Genomic DNA, 11,627 nt, shown 5'->3' with positions numbered 1-11,627 from the left:
CCGCTCCAACTAAAGTGGGAGAGACAGACACCCGCCAGCCACCTTATGCAACTTGTGCATGTTAGTCGGTGGAACCGGTCTCACGTAAGCGTACGTGTAAGGTTGGTCCGGGCCGCTTCATCCCACAATACCGCTGAAGCAAGATAAGACTAGTAGCGGCAAGAAAGTTGACAACATCTACGCCCACAACAAATTGTGTTCTACTCGTGCAAAAGAACTACGCATAGACCTAGCTCATGATGCCACTGTTGGGGAACGTTGCAGAAAACAAAAATTTTCTACGGTTTCACCAAGATCCATCTAGGAGTTCATCTAGCAATGAGTGATCGGATTGCATCTACATACCTTTGTAGATCACGCGCGGAAGCGTTCAAAGAACGGGGATGAGGAAGGCGTACTCGACGTGATCCAAATCACCGGAGATCCTAGCGCCGAACGGACGGCACCTCCACGTTCAACACACGTACGGTCAGCGTAACGTCTCCTCCTTCTTGATCCAGCAAGGGGAAGGAGAGGTTGAGGAAGATGGCTCCAGCAGCAGCACGACGGCGTAGTGGTGGTGGAGCTGCGGTACTCCGGCAGGGCTTCGCCAAGCTCTATGGAGGAGGAGGAGGTGTTGGAGAGGGAGAGGGAGGCACCAAAGGCGTGGGGTGAGAGGCCCTCCTTCCCCCACTATATATAGGGAGCCTAGGGGGGGGGGGCACCGGCCCTAGGAGATGCAATCTCCTAGGGGGGCGGCGGCCAAGGGAGGAGTCCATCCTCCCCAAGGCACCTAGGAGGTGCCTTCCCCCTTTAGGACTCTTCCTTTCCTTATCTCTTGGCGCATGGGCTTCTTGGGGCTGGTGCCCTTGGCCCATATATGCCAAGGCGCACACCCCTACAGCCCATGTGGCCCCCCGGGGCAGGTGGCCCCACCCGGTGGGCCCCCGGGACCCTTCCGGTGGTCCCGGTACAATACCGGTGACCCCAAAACTTGTCCCGACGGCCGAAATAGCACTCCCTATATATAATTCTTTACCTCCGGATCATTCCTGAACTCCTCGTGACGTCCGGGATCTCATCCGGGACTCCGAACAACATTCGGGTTACTGCATATACATATCCCTACAACCCTAGCGTCACCGAACCTTAAGTGTGTAGACCCTACGGGTTCGGGAGACATGTAGACATGATCGAGATGCTCTCCGGTCAATAACCAACAACGGGATCTGGATACGCATGTTGGCTCCCACATGCTCCTCGATGATCTCATCGGATGAACCACGATGTCGAGGATTCAAGCAACCCCGTATACAATTCCCTTCGTCAATCGGTATGTTACTTGCCCGAGATTCGATCGTCGGTATCCCAATACCTCGTTCAATCTCGTTACCGGCAAGTCACTTGAATCATACCGTAATGCATGATCCCGTGACCAGACACTTGGTCACTTTGAGCTCATAATGATGATGCATTACCGAGTGGGCCCAGTGATACCTCTCCGTCATACGGAGTGACAAATCCCAGTCTTGATCCGTGTCAACCCAACAGACACTTCCGGAGATACCCGTAGTATACCTTTATAGTCACCCAGTTACGTTGTGACGTTTGGTACACCCAAAGCACTCCTACGGTATCCGGGAGTTACACGATCTCATGGTCTAAGGAAAAGATACTTGACATTGGAAAACTCTAGCAAACGAACTATACGATCTTGTGCTATGTTTAGGATTGGGTCTTGTCTATCACATCATTCTCCTAATGATGTGATCTCGTTATCAATGACATCCAATGTCCATAGTCAGGAAACCATGACTATCTGTTGATCAACGAGCTAGTCAACTAGAGGCTTACTAGGGACATGTTGGTGTCTATTATTCACACATGTATTACGATTTCCGGATAACACAATTATAGCATGAATAAAGACAATTATCATGAACAAGGAAATATAATAATAATGCTTTTATTATTGCCTCTAGGGCATATTTCCAACAACTCTGTACTAAAAAAGTCATGTTCTTGCCAACTATTTACTGCAAACTGTGCAACTAACATAACAAGGCTGTGCAAACAAAAAAAATGCATACCTGTTATAAATAAAAGATTCTGCTCTAGAGATGTTGCTTTTTGAACTAAGATTGTCATAAAATGGTGTGCAACTACCTATCCTATATACCTAAGAGATTCATCGCCACTATCATATTTATCCCCACATGCAAACTATCCACATCAGCCATGCAGCCACGTCAGCCCATCTAATGTTTTTCGTTTGAGGTTCATGCCAAATCATTCCTTTGCTGCCGCCTCCACAAGGTGGAGAGTCGCTACCTTCCCCCACAACGCATGGGTTGTACGAATCCATTCCTGGCCAATTAACTGCCCCAACCATTAATTTAATCTCTAGATTCTACTATTCATCTTCTCTCACATACGCATTGGAGTACTATTCATCTTCTCCACCGAATTAAAGGCAACCCTTTCCTTTTCTTTTACAACAAACTGTGTCATTTGACTATTTTATCTCCCATACAGTACGCGATTGTTCCTTTTCGTCTTCCATCCACCGATCATAAATAGATGCGCATTGGTTCCTGCACGAAGCAAAGCACCGCCGCCTCCTGCCTCGCCCCTCCCACCCTCCCTCATGATACCCTGATCCATCCCCTCTTCTCTATCCAGCCCCTGTACAAGTCACGCAGGAGGCCTTCGTCCCACTTCCCCCCATCCCCTCTTCTCCTGATCCAACCCCTGTGTGAGCTGGAGGAGGAGGATTGCGCGAGCTAGAGAACTCCAGTACCCTCCTACCCCCACCATGGTGAGGCCTTCTTTCCTGATCCGTAGGTAGGTAGACGACCAGATGGTGAGGACGGGCCCCTGCTCACTGTCGCCTCATCTCCACCAAGATTGAGGCTGATCCGCTCCTGCACGCTGTTGGAGAACTCCGCGAGGATATCTCCGCCCGAGCCAGAGGTAGATGGCGAGGACGAGAGGCTGCTCATCATTGCCTCATCTCCTAGCGTTCGAGGCCGATCTGCTCCTACATGCCGCTGGGAATCCCACGCCAAGGTCAATCTGCTCCAACACACGCGTTTGCCGTGACATGGTGACAGCTACGAGCATCTTATCCACAACTCTCTTTTCTTCCTATTCATTTCTTTCTGTGGATTTATCTGGTGGATGCATCAGCTGAGTGGATTCTTCTTAAATTGTTTCAACTAGACTGCCGCTGTTATCCATCGGGGGATATTATATTTATACCAAGTGCCGCTCTGATTCGTCACACATACAACATCAGAGGTATATTCATCGTTAAGCTAGATCATCATGTTTCCATTTCAATCGAAGCTATTCTGATATTGTTATTTTACTTGGTACAAATAAATTGTTGGCCATTTTGTGCACCGAACCAAGCAGCTAGGTATTGGTGTGTCAACGATTAAAGGTAAATTTCTCATTATGGCCCAGTTATAATTATAAAAATATTTAACATGTATTGGGTTATTAACGTATAGCTGTTTTGAGTGCTCTTGACTCATCTGATGCTGGGAATTTGTTGACTGTAGCTAAGGATCAACTTGCCTAGAAAGACAACACAGAAGGACCTGATGCATTAGGCACTGCTTGGGTGCATCATGGGCGCCGAGGAATGTAGTTGACCAAGTTTTCATGCATAGTTACTTTGTGTTGCAAACAAATTCTGACTTCAATGCGATACTTTGGACCTCAGTTCTTATGACAAGTACTCATGCTCTTTTCAGACAAATGCTTTGAGACAAAGAAATTGGTACTCACTTTGGCAAAAATGAGAGAGAACGGAATTTGTTCTTTTTGTTGATACTAGAGCTCCACCACTTCACTAGCACGTATTGTAAGCAACTATAATGGCCAATCCTTTTTTTATAGTTAGCATTCTTTGTGTAGATCGCAAGCATGCAGATACGAAGATTGATTTACTACAATAATTACTACAACTATCTCAAAAAGGCATTTGTATATGACCGTTCATATTGTGCCCATTTCAGAAACTCCCTTTAGCGTGTTGATATACATTAATATAAATATGAGTCACACATGATTGCTTATGTCCTATATTTAGTAAAGAAATGATCGCATAATTCACATTTTGCAGTATTTATATTTATACCAAGTATTGTGTCCATTGCAAAAATATATATCGTAAGTACGTAAATACACTATGCAAAGAGTTGTTCAAATTATCTATCATCATGTTTATAGACTAAGAATTCCCGCAGCAACGCGCGGGGTATAATCTAGTTTACTAGGTTTTTAGGTTGTTTCAAACACTCTTTGATGATTAAAACTTGACATCACTTCCTTGTTTTGTATATGCAGTGCATGTGTGGCAGCAGCCTGAAAAAGGAAAAAAATTGCTTGATCTCAATGAGTTGCCTCCTGATCTCAATGAGCTTTCTCGTGATATGGATCAGCAACAACCCAGCAGGGCGCTCTGTTTACTACACACAGACAAGTCGTGGGCCTAACCCTATGGGCCATGACAATGTGGCAGGGCAGTCATCAACCCGTGGTGTCCCTGTAGTGGTGTCTTTGGAGTCAGAGAGTCATACTCTTGATGACACGGGCACTGCGGCAAATGTTCCTGGTCCAACCAGGACTGAGCTCGGTGCTGGCGCTGTTGACGGTGCTGTGCAAGGAGAAGAAGGAGAAGATGAGGCTGGTTCTCAGCCAATGGAACCCTATGTTGGCATGAGGTTTGACACCCTTCAAATTGTTAAGGATCACTACAACAGCTACGCCTTACGGATGGGTTTCTCTGTCAAAATGAACACCTCTAGGCGGACAAGCAAGTATTGGTAAAACAACAGTTTTGTTGCAACAAGTATAAGAAGCCAAAAGCTGATGATGGTGGAGCTGAGGCTCCTCCTATCCTGGACCCTATACCAGATCCAAGACATGTTGACACTGATGAGGAAATGGAAGATGAACCTCCAATCTTTGCTGAAGAGGAGGCTGGTGCTAGTAAGAAAAAGAAGAAACGAAAACGCGAGACAATAAAGCAGACTCAATGCAAAGCGAAAATGTTGGTGAAGCTAATGGATGGGCGATGGGAGGTGACATATTTTGTTCGTGACCACAATCATCCGCTGGTGAACAAACCTTCATTGTCCAAATACTTGAGATCCCACCAAGGCATCTCTCCCGATGAAAAGGAGTTTTTGCGCATCTTGTATAACTGCAACTTGACTACAGGCGTGTTTCTATATCCCTTACAAAATTAAGCTTCCCTCTAGGCAGTCCAGTGTGCAATTGTTATGTTACTGGTGTGCAACTAAAATGCCTTAAATGTGCAACTAGATTACCTTGACCGTGCAACTACATAATGTTCCTGTGCAGCTAGATCACCTTCACTGTGCGCCTACATAATGTCCTGTGTGCAAAATGAAAGTGTTTTTTAAAAGGGGCAGCTGGTTGTCAATTTCCTACAACTATCTTCTGTGCCAACTCATATCGTATTATTGTGCAGCTAGATATGTGCATTCCTATGACTAATAAAATGTACATTGTTTCTTTTTGTATTATGCAGGACGTATGATGCATGTAATGGCAGAGTTCTATGGATCTGAGATGATGGTGCCATTCGGACCAAAGGCAATAACAAATCTGTGTACAAGTTTCCATAGAGATGACACGAAGGAGGGTGATCTGATTGAGACACCTGAGCACTTCAAGGATATACAAAAAACTGATCCAGACTTCTTCTATAAGGTGAAATATGATGAAGAGGACAGAGTTGTCAACATATTTTGGGTGGATGGCTTAGCTCGAAAAGCTTATGCGGAGGCGTACCACGATTGCATATCGTTTGACACCACCTACATGACCAACATGTACAATATGCCGTTCGCGCCCTTCATAGGAATAAACCGACATGGCCAATCTTTCATGCTGGGTTGCGCGTTTGTGAGGCAGGAGTTGGCATCGAGCTTTGATTGGGTCTTTGGAGCATTCCTAGAGGCTATAGATGACAAACCTCCTGACAACTTCATCACCGATCAGGATGGTGCAATGAGGCAGTCAATACAGAGCATCTTTCCAACCACCGTGCACCGCTGTTGTCGATGGCACATCATGAAAAAGGCTTAGGAAAAAGTTGGTTGGCTGCTGTGCTAGAATCCAGGACTCTCTGATGATTTCAACAAGTGTGTTGACTTCAGCTTCACTATAGACGAGTTTGAGCAGAATTGGGCTGGGTTAATGATGAAGTACGAGGCTATGACACACACACACTTTGAGAAGTTGTATGAATACAGGTCAACTTGGGTGCCATGCTACTTCAAACACAGGTTCTTTCCCTTCCTACAGTCTACACATCGTAGTGAGGGGTTCAACGCCGTCCTAAAAAGATATATGAACCCAGACAACTCAATGCTGAACTTCGTCAAGCAATATGAAAAAATCCAGAACCACATCCTTGCCAAGGAAGGCTGCAATAACTACAGGACAGAACACCTTGAGATTGAGCTGTGTTCCAACTTTCCAATAGAGAAGGAAGCTTACAAAACCTACACTAGGGACCTTTACCGCAAGTTCAGAAAAGAGTTTGAGCTGATTGGATGTTATAATGCATTCCAAGCTGGTGCTGATATATTTGAGCTCAGACCGAACTAGGAATTTGTTGCCAAATATGGTTCTCGAAACTACTTGGTGCAAGCAAGGGTGGAGGAGGGTTCCTATTTGTGTGAGTGCTGTAAAATGGACAAGGACGACATCCTCTGTTGCCACAACCTCAAGGTGTTCACCCATATTGGAGTTGATGTCATACCGGAAAGGTACCTGCTAAGACGGTGGACACCTACTGCTGCACCTAGTGCGCCAGGGACTGGTTATGAGAAACGGATGAAATGCCTCCTTAATCAAAGAAGCATATAAGGGAGAGGAACATGATATACGATTTTTGGAAACTAGAAAAGTTTGCGAGTGGTTCTGATCCAGCACAAGCTATTGTATACACGCATATGCGCGTAGCACGTACCGAGATCGGCCACCTGAACAAGTACAAGAAAAAGAAAAACCGACTGCTGCCACGGGGCCATCAGATGATGGCAACCCTCGAGGACCTCCTCCACCTCCAGGCAGCACTTAGGGATCTCATCATGCAGGTAATTACCTCCCCCAACTCCTGATATAATAGGTGTGTAACTTCAGTTTCACACATCATTGTGCCCAGTTGCACACATCATGGTGCCCAGTTGCACAGAACAGGCTGCCTAGTTGCGCACGCTGTGTTAGTTTGAGCATCAAGATAACACAATTAACTTGTTTTTCCTGTTCTGGATATAGGTGATGCCAACCCTCAAGGACCTCCTCCACCTCCTGGCTGTACACGGCATCCTCCGCCACCTCCCCCGTGTGCTCCTCCCAATGGCCCTACAGGCAGCACTTAGGGGGCTCATCATCCAGGTAATTATCTGCCCCAACTCCCCATCAAACTAGGTCTGTAACTCCAGTTGCACACATCATGGTGCCCAGTTGCACAGAACAGGCTACCTAGTTGCGCACGCTGTGTTAGTTCGAGCACCAGAGATAACACAACTAACTTGTTTGTCCTGTTCTGGCTATAGGTGATGCCAACCCTCAAAGACCTCCTCCCCCGCCTGGCCCAACTAGCAGTGCCCTGCGTGCTACTCCCAATGGACCTACAGGCAGGACTCAGGGGGCTCATCACCCAAGTAAATATCTTCCCCAACTCCCAACAAAACTAGGGTGTGTGACTTTAGTTGCACATATCATAGTGCCCAGTTGCACAGAACATGATGCCTAGTTGCGTGCGCTGTGTTAGTTTGAGGATCAAGCTAAAAATCTAACTTGTTTTTCCTGTTCTTCCCATAGGCGATTACAATCCAAGTACCATGACGGGCCGTGCTACTACAGGTGTTTTTTTCAACTTAACTTGCACACAACAACCAGTTAGTTGCACAACATGGGTTGTGTGGTTGCAGAGAACATCAGTGCTGGTTGCACAACAAAAAAATACTAAACTTTTTATATGATTATTACACAGGTGATCGTGATGGTCCTACTGCCCCGTTGGAGGCTGCATCCCCTGCACAAGCTTCTGATGATTTTGTGCCCAAGGATCCTCCAAGGGCTACTACAAAGGGTAGGGCAAAGAGTCGACTGTACAAATCGGCGCTGGAGCTACACCCAAAGAAGAAAAACAAATGCAGCCAGTGCCAATCTACAGAGCACACTGCTGGTGTGTGTCCACTCAGGCTACTATGATTCTGTTTCATCGTTTGTAACTTTGGGACAAAAAAGGAAAAGAATGATGTTTTTTGAGCAATGTTGGGACCAAGTGGACACGTTCAGCATCTATGATTTCTCTTTATCTAATTTATGCTCCTTGAATTAATTCATGCACTGTGTAAAAAAGGTTGCTATTTGTGCCTTTGTTGGCAACTAGTTAAATATTTAGTTGTTGAACAATTGTATGTCCAGTGCTCCTAATGTATCAACAAAAGTGATGATATTGAGTTGCAAACGGAATTACTACTAGTGTGCAACTACAAAATCTGCTTAAAAATTGTGCAAACCAGCCACTTCGTCCATGGAGTAGAGAAAGAAAAAGAGTACTGACCTAGTCCTTGTCGTATCTCAGCAACTTCATTCATGGGGCGGTGTTGTGCACGCTGGTGACCCAATCATATGCCAGCTTCTTCCTAATATTGAGTACTTCCTTGGGTTCGTAGTTGGGCAGTTGGCTACCGTTCCACTCGGTGGCGTTAAGCAGTGCGAACAGCCCACACTCATTACTGCGATAGGCAAAAAAGAAAAATTTGTCACATAAAATTAAAACCAATAAAGATAATGCACTCTGTGCAACTGCTTATGTTCTACTGTGCAACTGCTTATGTGCCACTGTGCAACTGCTTATGTGCCAGTGTGCAACTACTTATGTGCCACTCTACAACTGGCTAGATAATCCATTAGAAACTCATAAAAATGATAAACAGATTGCAAACTAGTTCTGTGTCTTGAAAAACTAAAGATTGCACAAGTAGAAAAATTGTAAAAACTACAAATTGATGGTAAGAAATTGAGAAGAATGCCATTCTTAATGTCTTACTTGCCGAGCTGCTTTGGTACGTCAATGTCAATAATCTAGAAGTGCTCGATGCTGAAATTTGGGTAATGCTTCCTCCATAGCTGGTGTACTGCCCCCGCGATGGTAGAGACAGTGTTCATCCGCTCAATGTTGTCCAACTTCCTGTTTGAATCAAGAACTTCGAAGCGTCCGTCCCTCAAGTTGACATTGAAGACCCAATAATGCCTCCCTCCGTCCTTATCGGTTACATCAGCGCACTTGAGCACTGACAGCATGACCTGCAAGCGTGAACGATTTTAGACACAGATACAGACTGTAGCTAAGAAAAACAGTAAAAGACTTAGTCAAGTTAAAAACAGGTTGCAACAAGTATTTGCCAACTAACAGATGTGTCATGTGCAACTGAACATGCTGTGGGTGCCAACTAAAAGAGATGGATCATGTGGGCACAACACTCACCAAGTCTTTCTTGTCGAGACGGTTCTTGTAATCAAACTTCTTGTTTATCTCATTCACGTTGTGGAACCCTTGCTGTAAATTCATCTGCAGAGATTATAAAACATGCCTTAAACTACTTAGTAGATGAAAGGCCTCCCTCAATTGGTGAACAAAAAAGTACTACAGAACAAAGATGATGGTAAAGAAGGTTTTGGAAAAACTTACAGAAAACCTCAGTGGCATAATGACCTTCTTTGACCCTTCTGGTAAGTTATCCATGATGTGTAAGATTCCAGTCTCAATAACAATTTTTGACAGCCATTGAACCGGCTTCATTGAATTAACTAACTCCTTTAAAGAAATGTAGAAAGCACCAAACCTGATTATCTCAGGGCTGGATTTTTTCTGAAAGAAATAAAAAGACAAGTTAGCTCGAAGGGTCACAGCAGCAAAAAAAATGTGCATGAAATTGAAAACAGAACAGTGTGCAACTAAAAGCCCTGCTCTATGCAACATGCTATGCTTTCTGTGCAACTAAGTGGCTGGTCCTATGCAACTGAAAAAGATATATATGTAGGCTATGGGGAGTTAGTTTACCTAGTAGCTTCATCATTTACTCCTGGGTGATGCCTGGCCCAATACAAGAGGGCAGCGTAAAGCTTGTTCACTGTCTCATTGGAGCTGAACGTCTTCTTCTTGTTTTAATCAATGAATGGAGACCTTTGAGATGCTACGGGCCTTATTACCCTCCTCTGTCTTCATGCAAGAGGTGGTCCCGAAGAACTGCTTGTGCCAACTTCTGGTTCTGCGCATATCGGGGTGTGGCAATTCTCTGGTGATCCAACATCTAGCTCTTGAGCTATTACCTTGCCAACATCATCAGCAACACACCCTTCATTCACAGCTGCTGGGTCCAACTCACACTCATCAATGCAAATCACACCGGCTTCCGCTGTTTTTGCTACTGGAGCAGGTGCTGGAGCATCACCATCTATGCCGAGGTCAAAAGATGGTGCATCGCAGAACCCATCACCATGATAAGAGTTTGATCTTTGTATGGGTTCAAGGACCAGGGCATCTCACTACAAAAAAAAGACACATCCGTGACATTTTGGGCCGAACGGATTTTTTTTCTGTCATACATATGACACTTCTATGACGACAATTGTGACAAAACCCGGTATCATCATAGATGTGGTGGGATCCTACTTCTATGACAAAAAATCATGACAGAAAATGGGCTTTTCGTCCTGGGCGGGCCGGAGACGCAGCTGCATGACATTCTTTAGGCTGTCCATGACGGAAAAAACCATGGTAGAAGCGAGGGGGAGGAAAATTTTGGGGAGTTCCCGGTTATGGTGGGAGGTCGGGGGCCGAGTGATGCGCGTTTCTCTCGTATACGTACGCGCGTGTGTGCGAGGCGTTGGCTCTAACTGAACCCGAGCGAGGCGCTGGGCTCTAACTAAACCCGAGCGATTGCACTGCAGGCTACGCGTTACTGAACCCGAGCGATCGATCGATGACTGTTAACTGAACCCGATCGAGCAATTCTTTCACTATTGCTGCTAACTGAAGCCGATTGATGGGATGAACAGTGAGCGTTGTGGGGGGGGGGGGGGTGGATGAAGAGTGAGCGATGGCATTGCCTCTGGATGAACAGGACCCTGTGGTGTGGTGGATGGCTGGATGAATAGTAGACGATGGAGGGGTGCCCGTGGAGGGGTGGATGAACAGGACCCCGTGGTGTGGAGGGCTGGATGAACAGTAGACGGTGGAGGGGTGGTTGAACAGGACCCCGTGGTGTGGAGGGCTGGATGAACAGTAGACGGTGGAGGGGTGCCCGTGGAGGGGTGGTTGAACAGGACCCTGTGGTGTGGAGGGCTGGATGAACAGTAGATGGTGGAGGGGTGGTTGAACAGTAGCCGGTGGAGTAGCGCACGGTGGAGGCTGGATGAACAAGAGCCCGTGAATGAACAGTCGTAGGTGGAGGCTGGAGGAGGTCGACGGTGGATGAACAGTAGCTCGTGGAGGCTGGAGGGGGTCGACGGTGGAGATGAACAGTATCCCGTGGAGTCCCATTTTGCGGTATGCCACACCCCTCCCGATGAACAGGACCCCCGTT

General features: G+C 46.1%; 1 pseudogene; it reads left to right on the top strand.

Annotated features, from left to right (window-relative positions):
* The first annotated feature begins 4,404 nt into the window (after positions 1–4,404).
* Positions 4,405–8,244, top strand: LOC125516637 (protein FAR1-RELATED SEQUENCE 5-like; annotated as a pseudogene).
* The last annotated feature ends 3,383 nt before the right edge of the window (positions 8,245–11,627 follow it).

The sequence above is a fragment of the Triticum urartu genome, chromosome 6A (assembly GCF_056163025.1).
Source record: "Triticum urartu cultivar PI428250 chromosome 6A, HENAU_Tu73, whole genome shotgun sequence".
Classification (NCBI taxonomy): Eukaryota; Viridiplantae; Streptophyta; class Magnoliopsida; order Poales; family Poaceae; genus Triticum; species Triticum urartu.
This window is presented reverse-complemented; position numbering and strand designations above follow the sequence as displayed.